The following is a 16,282-nucleotide window of genomic DNA, read 5'->3' as shown; positions in this document are numbered from 1 at the left end:
GATGAAAATGGTCCCTGAACATATTTAAATTGCTTCTCGCTCTTATAGTCTTATCTTATTCTTTTTTTCATTATTTAGAGAATACTTTATTAGTTTCTGTAATCAAACCCACATAGATATAACCTTACATATTTAGTAAGATGTGTTACCCCTGTACACATGGAAAAAAATAAAAAATTAAAATAAAAATAAATTAACATTTCTAGACCAATGTGGTTGTCCATTTCTGTACAATGCCACCTCAACACAGTAAATTGGGATGACTTTTTCCAAAACTGGCAGCACCGTTAAAGTTTCCCATAATTCAATTTATATATATATATATTTATATAAAAAGACTAATAATAGTATATTATGCATTGATAGCAGCAACAGCTTTTCCAGGTTCTGCAGTCATCTGAACAAAATTACAGACATTCAGCACATTCCATTAAAAAAAAAAAACCAAAGAAAAGAATAATATCCAGAAAACAGCAAAGTTCTGTTGCTGTTGTGGTACCTGGCACCATTTTTTCTATTAGCCTCTTAATCATCATCTGGAAAGAGAACATTCTAGAGTAATATCATTAAATGTAGCTCTGATAAAGCACGGTCCCTACTATGTATCATAAAGCAGGTACTAGATATTTTACATTCATAGAGGTATGATACAGTACCATCCTACATCAATAATACTAGATTCAGTTTTGGTATGAAATTTACTTTGTCTGCAAATGAAATTGCTACCCCTGTTTTTTTCTGGGCTCCTGTCACAAGGAGAATTGTTTTCTATCTTTTCACTTTCAGTCTATGGGCTTCTTTTGGCACTAGGTGTGTTTCTTGTATACTACATATTGTTGGATTTTACTTCTTATTCCATTTTGCCAGTCTATTTCTCTTGATTGGTGAGTTGAGGCCATTGACATTGCTGGTTATAACTGATATGTACTGACTTATTATTGACATGCTATTGGCCTTTTGTTGACTCTTTGTACTTTTTCACTTTCTCCTTTTAATTTCTTGCCTTGCCTATTTGATTTTCTCTGTTGGGCCTCATGGTGTTGTTGCCTTCATTGTCTTTTTCTAGGATCTTGTTTAGAATTGCTTGTAGTGCTGGTTTGGTATTCATGTAGTTTCTCAGGTGTTCTTTGTCATGGAAGTGTCTTATTTCCCCATCCATTTTGAAAGAGAGTTTTGCTGGATACATCAGTCTAGGTTGGAGGTTGTTCTCTTTTAGTACTTGAAATGTCTCATTCCAGGCTCTCCTTGCCCCAAGGGTTTGTGTTGAAAAGTCTGCTGTGATTCTGATGGGCTTTCCTTTGTATGTGATTTGTTTCTTTTCTCTTACTGCTTGTAGTATTTTGTTTTTCTGTTGGCTTTCTGGGATCTTGATTATTATATGTCTAGGTGTAGATTTTTTTTATTGTAGCTCATTGGGGTCCTATATGCCTCAGTTATCTGAATGTCAAATTCTTTTGCTCTGTTTGGGAAGTTTTCTGTCATTAATTCTGTGAACAGCTTTTTAAAGTCATTTGTATTTTCTCCTGCTACTTCATGGATTCCTATCAGTCTTATGTTATTCTTCTTTGCGTCATCTAGGAGTTCTTGGATTGATTTCTCATGATCTCTTAGTGTTTTTTAGAGACCTCTCTTTTCACGGTCACTGACTGCAATCTTATCTTCTATATCTGAGAACCTATCTTTGCATTCTTTTATTATGTTGCATACACTTTCAATAGAGTGTTTAATCTCCTGGATATCTGTTTGAATCTGTTTTATGGATTCCATTTCTTTCCTATGTTGGGCGTTTATTTTTTCCATTTCTTTCTTATGCTGGGCCTTCATGGCTTCTATCATGGTCCTGAGCTCATCTATTTTTTTGTCAGTTTCTGCTCTAGAGTCTCAAAACACCACTTCCATTTTGCTCACTATCTCTATGGTTATCTGGGAAATTATTTCTGTTTTGAATTTTTCTAGAGCCTGATTGATCTGTTTGGTTACTTCCTGTGCTTTGAGTTCAGGGTGTCCTGGTGGTTCACTATCAGCCTTTTCATCCCCATTTGCCCTACTGTTTGCCATTGGCGAACTGGAAGTCTGTCCTTGTGTCTTGCTTAAGTGTTTTCTCATTTTAATTTTTGTTGTCAGGCTGTCCTTGGTTTAATCTCTGGATTATCACCCAAATCTTCCTGATATAGTTGTGCCCTAGCTTCTGTGTCTCTAAAGACCCACAGACATTCTCATCTTCATAACATCAGAGAAAACAGCTCATCAAATCAACGGCAATGCTTTACCCTAACTGATACAATCAGCAACACATTAAGATCAAGCACAACTTGGACACTGACCACCTGTGGTAGTCACTAGTCTATCACCCTTAAATCATTTGAATTAAATTGAAATCAAGAAGCAGTCCAGAACATGTCTGCAGTGAACACAATTTCAATATAGTGTATTTACCATTTAATGGCTCAGACAGAGCGAGGATGCAAGACCCCTGATCTCAGTTAGCTGATGGCTGAACCCCCTGACTTTGACTGACCTCGGGCTGCAAGGCCCAGATTGAGTTCCCCATTCTTCTGAATGGTTGAACTCCACAACATTCTATTACAGGTTTCCCATGCCCTTTCTTTAAAGATGTTCAAAGTTGGGAACTCAGAAAAATACCCTTGATGACCACCTCTGTCTTTGCAGAGTGGGTCCAAAGACTGGCACAGTCAGGAGGTCTGAGAGTGAGCGGTGGGGGGAGGCTTATGGGGGTTCAGGGATGCCCATGCGGCTACCTTCCTGGCGCTTGAGCGATGGCTGCTGGGTCGGGTGCAGGCGTGGTTCTCCTTCCCCTGGTGGATCGGGGCCCAGGCTTCCTCCCGGTGCTTGAGCGATGGCGGCTGGGTCAGGAGCAGGTGTGGTTCCTGTATCATCTTCTTGATGACCCTCTGTATTCTGTTTGCCAGTATCTCATTGAGGATTTTTGAATCTATGTTCATTAGCGAGATTGGGCTATGGTTCTCTGTTTTGGTTGGGTCTTTCCCTGGTTTTGCAGTCAAAGTAACACTTACTTCCAGGAATGAATTTGAAAGTATTGCTTCTCTTTCAATTTCATTGAAAATTTTGAAGACTATTTGCAGTAGTTCTTCAATTTAGAAATGAATCCATCAGGACCTGGGCTTTTCTGTGTTGGTGAATTTTTAATTATGTTTTGAATTTCACTGATTGTAATTGGGGTGTGTAAACTTTTTAATATCTTCTTCCTTCAACTTTGGTAATTCACATATATCTAGAAAGCTGTCCATTTTTTCTGTGTTTTCCATTTTATTAGAGTACAGCTTCTCAAAGCAGGTATTGATGATCCTCTGGATTTCTGCTGGATCTGTCGTGACTTCACCTTTCCTAATTACATGGATTTGAGCTTTTCCTTTCCTTTTTTTGGATAAGGTTGGCTAAGGATTTATCACTTTTATTTATTTTTTTGAAAAACCAACTCTTTGATTCATTGTTTTTTTGTTTGTTTGTTTCATTCTCTTAGTCTCCATTGCATTGATTTCTGCTCTGATCTTTATAATTTCCTCCCTTGTGTGAGCTTTGGGGTTTGTCTTGCTCTTCTTTTCCTAGAAGCTTAAGATTCCTCATTAGGTTTTATATTTGAGCTCTGTCTGTTTTCCTAGTGTGGGCATTCACTGCTATAAATTTCCCTCATGGAACTGTCTTCATTGTGTTGCATAGATTACTGTATATTGTATTGGCGTTATCATTTATTTGTTAAAAACTGTCTAATTTCCTCTTTAATTTCATCTGAGACCCATTGATTGTTCAGTATAGTGTTATTCAATTTCCATGTGTTTGTGAAGTTCTTGCAGTTTCTTTTGCTATTGATCTCCAGTCTAATTGCATTGTGGTCTGGTAATATACATGGGATAACTTCAAATCCTTTGCAATTACTTAAACATGTTCTATAACTTAGGATGTGGTCTATTCTGGAGAAAGATCTGTGTGCAGCCAAAAAGAATGTATATTCTGATTTTGTTGGGTAGAACACTCTGTAGATATCTGTTAAGTCCATTTGTTCAAAAGCTTGGTTCAGTTCTAGTATTTTGTTGTTGATTTTTTGTCTAGATGACCTGTCTATTTGTGATAGTGGGGTATTTAGGGCCCCCCACTACAATTGTATTAGTACTTATTTGGTTTTTCATGTCCCTTAATATTTGTTTTGGATAATTGGGGTCATTACTATTTGGTGCATATATATATATACACATATGATTGCCATCTCTTTCTCTTGGATTGTTCCCTTTATAAGGATCTGGTGACCTTCTTTGTCTCTCTTAATTAGGGTTTGAAATTTTCTTGTCTGCAAATAGGATATACCCCTGCTTTTTTTGCATGGAGAATTGTTTTCCATCTTTTTACTCTCAGTCTATGAATCTCTTTGTGGATTAAGTGGGTTTCTTGTACACAGAATATTGTTGGAGTTTGCTTCTTAATCCATTCTGCCAGTCAATTTTATTTGATTGTGAACAGAGGCCATTAACGTTAATTGTTATAATGATATGTATTGACTTATCATCATAGTGTTATTATCCTGTTGTTGGCTCTTTTTAAGTTTTTCCTCCCTCTCCCTTTAATTTCTTGCCTCACCTGCTGGATTTGCTCTGTTGGGCCTCATGGAGTTGTGATCTTCATTGTCTTTTTCTAGGATATTATTTAAAATTGTTTGGAGTGCTGGTTTGGTATTCATGCAGTTTCTCAGGGGTACTTTGTCATGGAAGTAACTTATTTCCATCCTTTTTGAAAGAGAGTTTTGCAGGATACATCAGTCTAGATTGGAGATTGTTTTCTTTTAGGGCTTGAAATACCTCATTCCAGGCTCTCCTTGACCTGAGGGTTTGTGTTGAAAAGCTTACTGTGATTCTGATGGGCTTTCCTTTGCATGTGATTTATTTCTTTTCTCTAACTGCTTGTAGCATCTTGTTCTTATGCTGGGTTTCCGGGGATATTGATTATTATATGTCTAGGTGTAAACATTTTTTGATCATGGCTAGTTGGAGTCCTATATGCCTCACTTATCTGTATGTCAAATTCTTTTGCTCTGTTTGGGAAGTTTTCTGTCATTAATTATTTGAACAGTTTTTTTTTTAATGTCATTTGTACTTTCTCCTGCTTTTTCATGGACTCCTATCAGTCTTACATTATTCTTTGTATCATCTAAGAGCTGTTGGATTGATTTTTTTCATGTTCCCTTACTATTTTTAAGAGATTCTGCTTATCACTGTCACTGATCTCTATCCTGTCTTCTGTATCTGATATCCTGTCTTCAGATTGGCTCAGTCTGTTTTGTAAACTTTCAATAGAGTTTTTAATCTCCTGGATATCTGTTTAAATCTGTTTCATGGATTCTATTTCTTTCCTATGTTGGGCATTCATGATTTCCACTTCTTTCCTATGCTGGGCATTCATGGCTTCTATCATAGTCCTGAGCACATGTATTTTTATTTATCCATTTCTGTTCTAGAGTCTCTAATCATGTCATTAATTCTACTCACCATCTCTGTAGTTATCTGGGAAATTATTTCTGTTTTGAATTTTTCTAGAGCCTCATTCATCTGTTTTATTTCTTCCTGTGCTCTCAGTTCAGGGTGTCCAGGTGGTTGTGTAAGACCACCAGGGATCTTAACCAAATGTTTCAAAGAACTACTGATCAGCAACAGTGAGACAACACCCCAGAGGAACCGAATGAGCTGCACCCAAGAATGGTGTCAAACAAATGGTGTTAATGTGGCCAGATGGCTTCTCCAAGCAATGACTTGGAGAGCACCCCGAGCCCAGAGTACAAGAGGGTTTTATACATTTTTAGATGGGGCAGAAGCAAGCAAAATTACAGAAGCAAAATGCGGTGGTTAGAACAAAGGAACAGAACATATAGTTTGCACAGGATGAGGCTGTGACAGAGTACAGAACTGTGATTAATCTCTATAGGAATGCCATTTTCATGACAAAGTGTAGGGCTATGGTTAATCTTTACAGGAATCACCTATCTCTTTTACCTAGAATGTTCACATTTGGTGTTTGTTCCTGACCATTGTCCTGAGTAAATGCTACCTTTTTAGTGACATTGGGCCTTTCTTGTTCTCTCAAGAGGTGAGTTTAACTTTTAAGTAAGATGGCATCCATGCTGGCACTTTATGCCTGACAGTTGATTATCAGACTTTTCCATCTCATTTCCCCTTGGTAAGCTGGAAGTCTGTATTTTTGCTTGAGCCTTGTTTGAATCTCTTCCCATTTCTATTTTTGTTGTTGGTACTGTCCTTCATTTGATACCTGGGTTAATACTTTGATCTTCCTGTTATGGCTGGTCTTTAGGATTTGAGTTTCTAATGACTCTGAGGCAATGTCTTTTTCATTATACCAGAAAGGACAACTGATTAGATCAATCACAACATCTTAGCCCACATGGTACAATCAGCAACACTAAAGCATCAAGCACAGCTTAGAAAATGACAATGTGTGGTAGTCATTAATGTATCACCTTTAATTGTATGAATTAAATCAGAATGGAGGCTAGAGCTTGGACAACGGCCTTTATGACACGCCCCCCATACTTCTGTGGTGTGAATCCAGGTACCAGCACCAGGCAGGAGGCCAGAGGCGTGTAGGGGGGAGGTCTCCAGGGGCCATGCAGCTCTACGTCTTACCAGTCTGCTGCTGAGGTTGGGGCTTGGGGTGAGAGCTGCAGGCTAGCTCCAGGCAGTTCCACCCCTTACTGGTCTGCTGCTAAAGTCCGATCAATTCTTAATTTTTGATAAGTGGTGCTTGAATGTGGCTTGGAGAGAAAGAATGATTTTCAGGCGCCATGGAAATAATCTCCACATCAAAAGAAAGAGAAATGATAAGCCCCAGAGAGAAAATTTCAAAGGTACAGAAAGTTTACAAAACAGTATGTAAAACTAATTATCATTAGTTGGATTTGCACTAAATATGATGGTATACTTTCTGCAATTTATTCTGTAAGCAAAATGATTACATCAAATATATTTGTATTAAAGAAGGACAGATCTTAGAATAGCTCCCAAGCAAGTAGCATCAGAAGAGAGTTTCTTTGGCCATGGAATTTTGGTTATTTTGATCCTGTGTACAAGGCTGTGTATAATGTGAATGTGTGATGAAGGATCAGTAGCATTTCCCACTACATGGCTAAGCTCTGCTGTGGAGTTAGGTGCCTGGAGTGACCTTAGTAAACCACCCTCTCCTTCCTTATCCTGCATCCAGGACCACCAGATAATGATACCAGCTATGATTTGGTTTCCCACATGGGTCTATGGACAGGTGACTGAGGCTGAGCTATTCAGGGCGGTGGAACAGTTATTAGCTCCTCCATATGTGAATTTCATCCAGAGTTTGCCCAACAGTCCTGTTTAATGTTGGCCTGGCTCTGATTGAGGAATCTGCTTTTACTTTGCTGAAAAGTAGTATTTCTGATCTTTCAAGGCCCAGAGCCCGACTCTAGAATGTGGGTAAGCCCTGTGGGGTGATGATGCCTCCTCATGCCCTTATCCATGTGGACTGTGGGGATCCTGGTGGCTTGTTCCAGGGAGCATCCTGATCTTACCATGTGCTGAGAACCCATTCTCTATTTGGGGATTTCTTTAAGTAGTGCAGCAGGGAATAGGTTATCAACTGTTTCATTATGCACTGAAGAGCAGGTAAACTGAGTATGTGAGGACCCTTGGAACAAGGATGTTTTTCTCTCAGGGTGAAAGATGACGAGGTCTGTGGGGGCTGTGGGTGAAGAGTCCCCTGAGGGGTGACACATGAGGTCCAGGACGACAACTGCATTCAGTCTCTTGGAGGGGTCTTCAGGTCTACAGATGGATGTGGAGACTCAATATGAGAAGCAATGGTCAGAGCGGATTTCATGTCTTATGACTTTGCATCCTTTCCAAAAATCCTTTACATAACAGATATAAATGTATATAGAAATTCCCCCATTTTACTCCGGGAACATCTGGAACTTCATAAGATCACCCCCATGATCGTTATAAAACTGTCCTTGGTTGCAGGTATCTGTTTTCTACTCTGAGTATACGGAGAATTTCACACTGTAACCCCACCCTAGAGGATGGTCTTATGTTGGACAGTGGAAGTAGTCTAGACATGCTAACCCAATCAATTTATAGACACTGTGTTTCAGGGCTTTTAAGATGTACATTTTCTTACATTTATCATCTCTGAAATTGAAATACATACTATCATTGATATTGGGTCATAAATTAAACTGGAAATAATTTTTCTTTCTCACTATTACATAAAATCATGATGTTTTATAATTGATGGCATCTAAGACTAGATAAAATATGAGAATAAAATATTATACAGTGTTCTTGGTTGAGGGTAAGCAAGGACTTGTAACTTTTTTCTTATTTCTCTCCCTCACCCATGAAGTATTTGCCTTCTGTGAAGGGGTAATTGTCTGTAAGGAAGAAACAACTCCTCCCAAAATAAAGGGAAGGACAGCACTTCTCAAGGTCCCTGGGCCTTAACTTTCTTAAGACCCTTTCATTGCTAGGAAAGGCCAGTCTAGCACTCATTGGTGGATCCCTCCCTGGGAACCTGCTTGAACCTTTCCCTACTTTTTTTTTTCTTAGAAAACATTACCTCTCCTGTCCCCTTGCTTCTCAGAGTCAGCCAATCTGAGCAACAATTCCACAAACATCTTCCGTAGCAATGACCCTTCACTACTGCCTGTCTTATCATTTTCCCTAATTTTCTGGTATTATGTGCATTGTGATGGTGGCTCACTGGTGTCCTAATGCCTCAGTCCAAAGGAGAAACACTCCTGGTGGAAATTATAGGCATGCATGGCAAACTGGAGTCATGTTTTACATTTTTGGCTTCTCTCAAATTATATCACAGCCTGGCAACTCAAATTTTAGACTATTTTCTAGTTTGTACAACATATATAGAAACATCTTATTAAAGTCTCATAAAATGCTGTGACATGGGTAGGGCAAAATTGAGTATCATTTTTCAGATAAAGAAGATGTCCAGAGAGATAAAATGATTCAGCCAGGACACCCAGGAAGTTAGTGGGGAAAGTAGGATGAGAATCCATGTACCCTCCTCTGGAGCTGCCGCTCCTCTTCCTGGGAAGAAGACTCTTTACAATGTCTTCCCTTGCTGGTAGACAGGTGGGCTTTGGAAAAGGTAGATGCAGCTCTGTGTGGTCCTAGGGACACATGCTGGCCTCCCTGATCCCAAGGAGCTGAGCAGAACTGAGCACGTACTGGGTGCCCTCTCCCAAGAGCTGTGGTCTCTGCTGCGGAGGAGATGAAGAGCAGAGAGGCTTCCCAAGTTCCTCCAGGGAAGAGGCAACCTGGCCCCAGGGTTGGTTGGCCCCTGGCATCAGAGGCTGCTTTGATTTCCAGTGCTGCTGAGGTCACTGTCATTGTTGATAACCTGACCAGGTGCTATGACAGAACAGAGCAAGAGCTCACAAAAGAGCCTCCAAGGCCCCACACACCTGAGGTCTGAAGTATTTTCAACAGTCAACTGCAGAGACAAACAATAAGAACACCCAGAGAGAGAGGTGAATCCTTTGAATAAATACAGTAGCTGGAGGAAATAGACAGCAATCTTGTTTAAAAAGCTATTGCAAATGCGTACTATTCAAGTAAAAATAAGGACTCAAGTCCTTATAGTATTAAATAGTAAGAGTCCTATTTTATTAAAAAAAATGCCCACGGGAACCAAAAACAAAGTCAAGAAGCAAAAACTACCCATGGCTTTTACATTTAAAAATCAAGGAACAGGTGATCCTGTTAAAGACCACATCGATGACTTGGAAAATTCAAATGTGGGAAACATCTCAGAGGACAGATCAAGAATACAAAAAGCTGGAAATTATGGGGGATGAAGTGAAATTTAGAAAACAGATCCAGGGGGCTGAACAGGAAGAACAGCGTGCGGAGAGCCTGACGCTGGCCCTGTGTGGAGATGGGGCTCCTGTGTTCTTGGCGTGGGCAGAGGCACTGCTTCTACAAGGCACAGGGTCTTTCTTACCTTCTCCTCCCTTTTCTTCCCTCCTTTTCTGTTTTTTTGCCCGCTCTCTGTAAGGTGGGGGACTACCCCTTGGGTGCCACTCTGGGCCCCAGAGGGCAGGCAGGCAGAGTGAGTTCAGGTTAGAAGTGTGAGGCTTGAAGAGCTCATGGAAACAGAGCAGGGGGCTCTGAATGGCGTTGGGTGTGCGGGTCCAGGGTTCAGTACAGAGATGTCTGGGCTAGAGAGAAAGAGCTGGACACCATCTGCTTGCGATGCCCTTGAACTACAGGACAGAGACAAGTGTGCCTGGGAAAGAAGAGAAGACAAAGATTCTGGTAAGATTATTCTCCTCCCTGCCCTCTTGTGGAGGGGCTGGGGATCAAAGCCAGGGCCTGTCCCGGGACCGGCGAGCTCTCTACCAGCAGCTGGCCGTCTCTTCTTTCATGGCCGGGGTCTCTGCAGTTTGCCTACTTTACAGGTCCTTTGTTATTCCACAGGGCTCGGTGGGAAGAGGGAGGTGAACTGGGAAAAGAAAGAGGAGAAAAGAAGCGGGAAGAGCTTAAGGAAGAATAGTGTGAGGGGCATCCTAAAATGAAGAAACAGGATTAAGCTTTTCCTCATTGGGATACTTTGTTCTATTCATTATTTGTTATTGGTTTGTGTTGTCATAGTTCAGTTTTAGTGGGTTATGCGTGTCTGCAAATGTACTCATTTTTTTTCTAGGTCTTCCAGTCTGTTGGAATATAATTGTTCATAGCAACCCTTAGTGGTCCTTTTCATTTCTGTGGCATCAGCAAATTATTTCCTTCTTTAATGATTAATTTTATTTATTTGGGTCTCTTCTTTTTTCTTGGTTCATTTAGTTAATTATTGGTTGATTTTATTTATTTATTACAAAATTCAACTGTTTTGTTGACCTTTTGTGGGTTTTAAAAAAAATTATTTTGAAATTTGAAGCAGTTGCACCAAATTGGATAGGCTAGACTAGAACTTCAGATCCTTCTGCCTCAGTTTTGTGAGTGCCTGGGATTACAAGTCTGCACTGAAACCAACAAGGTCTCCCTAAATTGTTAAATTGCCCAAACTGGGCTGAACTGATGATCCTCCCGCCTTACTGCCCCAGTGTGCTTTAATTAAAGTTGTGCACCACTGGGTCCAGTGATCTTTTGTGGCCTTTTAGTCTCTATTTTATTTTACTCTGAAATTTATTATTTCTTTTCTCCTACCAATTTTGGGTTTGGTGTGCTCATACTTTTCTAGGTCCTTGAGTTTGACTATTGAGTTATTGGAAAACTTTTATTTATTTATTTATTTATTTGGTACCGGGGATCGAACTCAGGTCCTTGCACTTGCAAGGCAGCCCACCGAACTGCTGAGCTAAATCCCTGCCCTCTTTTTTAGATAAATTCTTTTTTGTTTGTTTGTTTGTTTTTTGGTACTAAGGATCGAACTCGGGACCTCGGGCTTGTGAAGCAGGCGGCCAAACCACTGAGCTAAATCCCCAGCCCCTATTTTATTTTTTTTGATAAAACAAAATATGACTATCTCAAAACATAGCCAAAAAATAAAATAACAAAGTAAATAGGGAAGGCAAAGTATTTTGCAATGGCAATGTTAAAATCTCTACATACGGAAGCATCCGTCATCTCTCAGGAATTAGGAACAGACTGTTACTACAAGGGGAAGTGAAAGAAACATAAAAACCAAGTTAACACAGAAGAACAGCAATGTTATACAAAGATGAGAAAGGCTCAACAGTGTGTTATATAAAGATGAGAAAGATTAACATTAAGAAAAAGCACAACATTATCAGTTACGAAGTACATATTGTTATCTAGTGGTCACACAGTTTTGGGAAATGGGGAACTTTGATTTCAACACAGAAGCACTTACTCCAACCAAGAGGAAATTTACTCAAATATAGATTTTGCATACAGTTTGCAATTGTGATTGTAATTGATAGAAATAATTCCCATGCAGCTGAAAGATTCAAATTTACTACATGGAAAACTTACAGTTAATATATTAAAATAAATTTTTAAGGCCGGTTGTGGTGAACTACGCCTACAATTCCGGCACTCTGGAGGCTGAGGCAGGAGGATGGCTGCAAATTTGAGGCCAACCTGGGCTACATGGTGGGTTCAAGGCCAGACTTGACTATGTAGTGAGACCCTGTCTAAAATAACCAAACAAAAAATAAAATAAAATAAATTTGTATCATTTTACTTATGAAAAAATGCCCAAAGCTTGGTGACAAAACACCATTAATGGCAGATACCACAGAAGATTAAAATTAGAAGGAAAATATCATTTAAGTAAAAACTAGCTTTGAAAACTCCCACGTCCTTAAATTCTTCACAAAGTTTCACTTAGTCTCAAATGTATCCTGTGAAAAGTGATAATAAACACATGCACTGCATACTTATGGGAGCGCTGAGATGAAGCCCTTGTAATTCCACCACACTGAACTTCTGTGGTAACGGAGCCACCCTTCCAGCCCCTAAGAATTAGTCCATCATCAGCAAAAAGAAAAAATCATGCTCATGACTAGTACATGTCCTCTGCGAGCCCATCCTTTGGTTCTTTCCAAGAAGTAGATTTGAGTCTAATTTTTCTGTGCAGCAATGATCATCAGTGGCAATATTTGTTAACCTGAGAAGTCTCTGAGGATTATGAAGGCTCTCTTTTAGTTTTGAAGACGTGGCTGGCAGAAGCAGTGGTCTAAGTTCCTTTTCAGTAATCACCTATGGTTCGCAGTTAAGACCTATAAAGTGAGGGACACCGATGGGCAGTATCACTAATGATACCATCAGCTGTATGCAGTTTAGCTCCAAATATGTCTCTCATCTTCTTCCCCAGAAATTCCATCTTCTCCTTCTTTCCTTAGGTAATCCAATACTCTTCATTTCACGGTATGACTTTTCCACACAATTGTCTTTAAGTTACACACTCTTTGGGAAACCATTCAGAAGTCAATTTTAAAGGCCACTATGAATACAAAGTTGGATGTCCCAGTTCAAAACTTCCCCAGTGTTGATAAAAAATGATGAAAACAGGGACTGAAGTCTATGTTTTAGATATAGGCACTTAGTGCCATAAATTTCCTTCTTAGTACTCTTTGGCTGTATCTCATAGGTTTTGATATGTTACGTTTTCATCTTCACTTGTGTCAAGAAATTTTTAAATTTCCCTTTTTTGATTTCTTCATTGACTCATCCATCATTAAAGTGAGTATTAATTTCCAGATATTTGTCCCATGTCTCAAGTTCCTGTTGTTATTGATTTTAGTTTTATTCCATTGTGGTCAGAGAAGATATATGCTACGGTTTATATTCTTTGAGTGTGTTGAGTGGCATTTTTTGTTACCTTTTTTTTTAAAGGTCTTTGAATGTATAATCTGGTTTTCTCCTGGTCTATAAAGTCCTTCACCATGGGAGAGAGCACAATATGGGTAGGCTCACTCTTCAGGGCAATGTATAGTGTGGTAACCTGGCAGCTCACCAGTCGGGCTTAGGTCCTGTTAGGGCCACAGGGCTCCCAAGTGGTAAATGCCACAGCTGTCTGTGGTATGACTGGGGACTTCTGGGGCCATCTTGTCTACCCTTTCTCCACCAAGTAAAGTTGCTCATGGTGCAGAGCTGGTCTTGAGAAAGGATAATAGATGCTATATGTCCACTTTTCTTCTTCTTAAGTCTTGTATATCTCAAAGCTCTGCACCATCTTTGCCATGTCCCCACTATACTCTAATGCTCTGTCTTAAAAACTCCAGTAAAATATCTGTTGTTCATTCCTTATTTTGCTATTTTATTGTGGGAGGAAACATGCCAGGTACCTCTAGGCAGCCATCATGGCTTTGCGAGGAAAATAATTCTAATCTAAATTTTTATACCCAGGCAAACTAATAGTCAAATGTGGGGGTTGAATTATTTTTAGACATGTAAGACTAACATTTTATCTCTCACTCACTTTGTCTCAGGAAGTTGCTTCAGAATGCAGTATATCAAAATGAAAGACAAAATTAAGAAAGAAAAAGAAATAGAATCTAGGATATGATGGATCCAGCCCAGGTGTTGTAGTCACTTTCCCTGGTGCTGCAACAAAATACCTAACATGTGCGATTTAAGGGAGGAGAAGTTTATTTTGTCTCATATTTCAGAGGTTTCAGCCCCTATTCAGCAGGCTTAAACACAGAGACTGCTTGGTGGAAGGGCCTGGGCAGAGGAAAGCTGCTCACGTCATAGTGGCCAGGAAGAAGAGAGTGAAGGAAGGAGCCAGGGAGGGAGATAAGCTTTTCCCCAGAGACCCACCTCTTCCGGCCAGGCCCCACCTTCCAACACTTGGCTGCTAACTCACGGGTGGATGATTCCACTGGTGCATACAGAGCCGCCGTGATCTGGTCACCTTCCCCAAACCCTACTCGTAAGTACACAGGGTCTTTGGGGGCACACTGTTGGTCTAAATCATGACACCAGGAGACTGGCAGTGTTCATTCAGCAGGCCTAGAATATGGCTTAGGAGAGTGGACTCTAGGACAGGCTTTCTCAGGAGAATATTTCCAAACACACAGCATGAATTGTTGATCCATTGATTTTTAGCCTCTTTTCTAATACATGAGGAGTTTAGGTAAATTGCACAAGTTCATTTAGCATGTAATTTTTTCCTGTCATTTAAAGTATATGGTTGCCCCTCAATATCCACTAGAGACTGGTTCCAGTATCTCTTGTAGATGCTCAAGACCCTTATATAAAATGCTGCAATATTCGTTTATAATGAATGCATATCCTCTTGTATTCTTAAAACCACACCCAGGTAACAACATGTAGTGGAATGTAAATGGTTTTGTTTAGTGAATAATGACAAAAAAAAGTGTCTGCACTCGTTCAGTACAGATTGAGCCACTGCAGGCCTCACTCTCTTTTTGATCTGTGATATTGGCTGTGTGTGGGTATGGAAACTGGGGAAACAGAGTCCTGACAGCCTTCTCATTTTTGTTGTGATCTCTTCATTAGGTATTTAGATGGTGGAGTTCTTAATTCCTAAACATACAGGGCTGCTAGTAATCTTTTTGTTATTGATTTCTGGTTTAATTGCATTGTAGTTAAAGATTCTCAGTTTCATCTCTATCCTTTGAAATTTGTTGAGATTTGCTTGATGACACAGCATACGGTTAATTTTAAAAAAGCATTCCGAGTGTGCTTGAAAAGAATGTTTAATTTGCAGTTGCCGCGTACAGGGTTCTAAATATGTCAATTAGGTTAGGTCTGTTGCACACGTTGTTCAGATTTTCTATATCCTTACTGATTTTGCAGGTTTGTTCTATCAGTTTCCAAGAAAGGTGAATTGAAATCTCTCATGGTTTTTATAGATCTGTTTATTTTCTTAGAGTTGAGTGAGATTTTGCTCCATTTATTTTGAGACTAAATATTAAGTACATAACATTTTTAAAGTGTTATGTCTGGCTGGTACCTTAAGCCTTTTATCATAATGAGGCGTCCTCGTCATGGCTAGCAATGCCACTCACCTTCAGCTGTGCTGGGGTTCCTGAGCTTTGTTTCTGGTACAGCATTTGTGTGGCGTGACCTTTTCTGTTATTTGACTGTCAAGCTCTGTTTCCTTATGTTCTACATGCATCACTGGTGAAGAGAAGGTGGCTCTGTTTTGCGCTGATATCCAGGGGGAGGAGCCTGTCATTTGGAGGGCTGAACCTACTTATAGTTAAGATAATCACGGATCCATTTCGGGGAGGTCTCTCGGCTTATTTTGTGCTTTCTTCATCCCACCTACTCCCAAATTCCCTTTTTTCCTTTCTCTTCTCTTCTTTTAAATTGATTATTAGAATTCATTTTCCTCCTCTATTAGCTCTGGAATTACACGTTCTCGTTATCCTCAGATGGATCACCTGAAAGATGACAACTTTGACTGGTTGTGGTTCACTATTAATTGGTACTTTTGCTCCCTTCCCAGGAAATGTAAAGGCACTGAAACTCCGCTATTCCCTGTGCCATAGATGCCACTGTTGTCATGTGTTGAAGTTTCTGTATACTCAGACTCCATAAGACACATTTATTATTGGTTCATATGGCAGATATCACACGCATATGTTACCTTCTCCTTCCCCTTCTTTTCTTCCCACATCTATGGCATTTCATCTGGGATAATTTTTCTCCTACTTGAAACACTCTAAAGTTTCCTTTCATGTGTGTCTGCTTGTGACAAACTCCCCTGGTGTTGTTTGTTTGAAAATACCTTTATTCTCACCGTACTTTTTATTTCT

The 16,282-nt window shown here is 39.7% G+C and overlaps 1 protein-coding gene across 1 annotated transcript in view; it reads left to right on the top strand.

Moving 5' to 3' along the window:
* The first annotated feature begins 6,866 nt into the window (after nt 1-6,866).
* LOC104868956 overlaps nt 6,867-16,282 on the top strand; it is a 27,623-nt gene continuing 18,207 nt past the window's right edge. Inside the window, exon 1 of the mRNA XM_033765678.1 lies at nt 6,867-6,886. The gene's annotated coding sequence lies outside the window, so the exon portion shown is untranslated. The remainder of the gene's footprint in view (nt 6,887-16,282) is intronic.

Source organism: Fukomys damarensis, unplaced genomic scaffold (genome assembly GCF_012274545.1).
Source record: "Fukomys damarensis isolate Sample0158 unplaced genomic scaffold, DMR_v1.0_HiC HiC_scaffold_19, whole genome shotgun sequence".
In the NCBI taxonomy this organism is placed as follows: Eukaryota; Metazoa; Chordata; class Mammalia; order Rodentia; family Bathyergidae; genus Fukomys; species Fukomys damarensis.
Note: the sequence above shows the minus strand (reverse complement) of the source record. Positions and strands in the feature narration are given on the sequence as shown.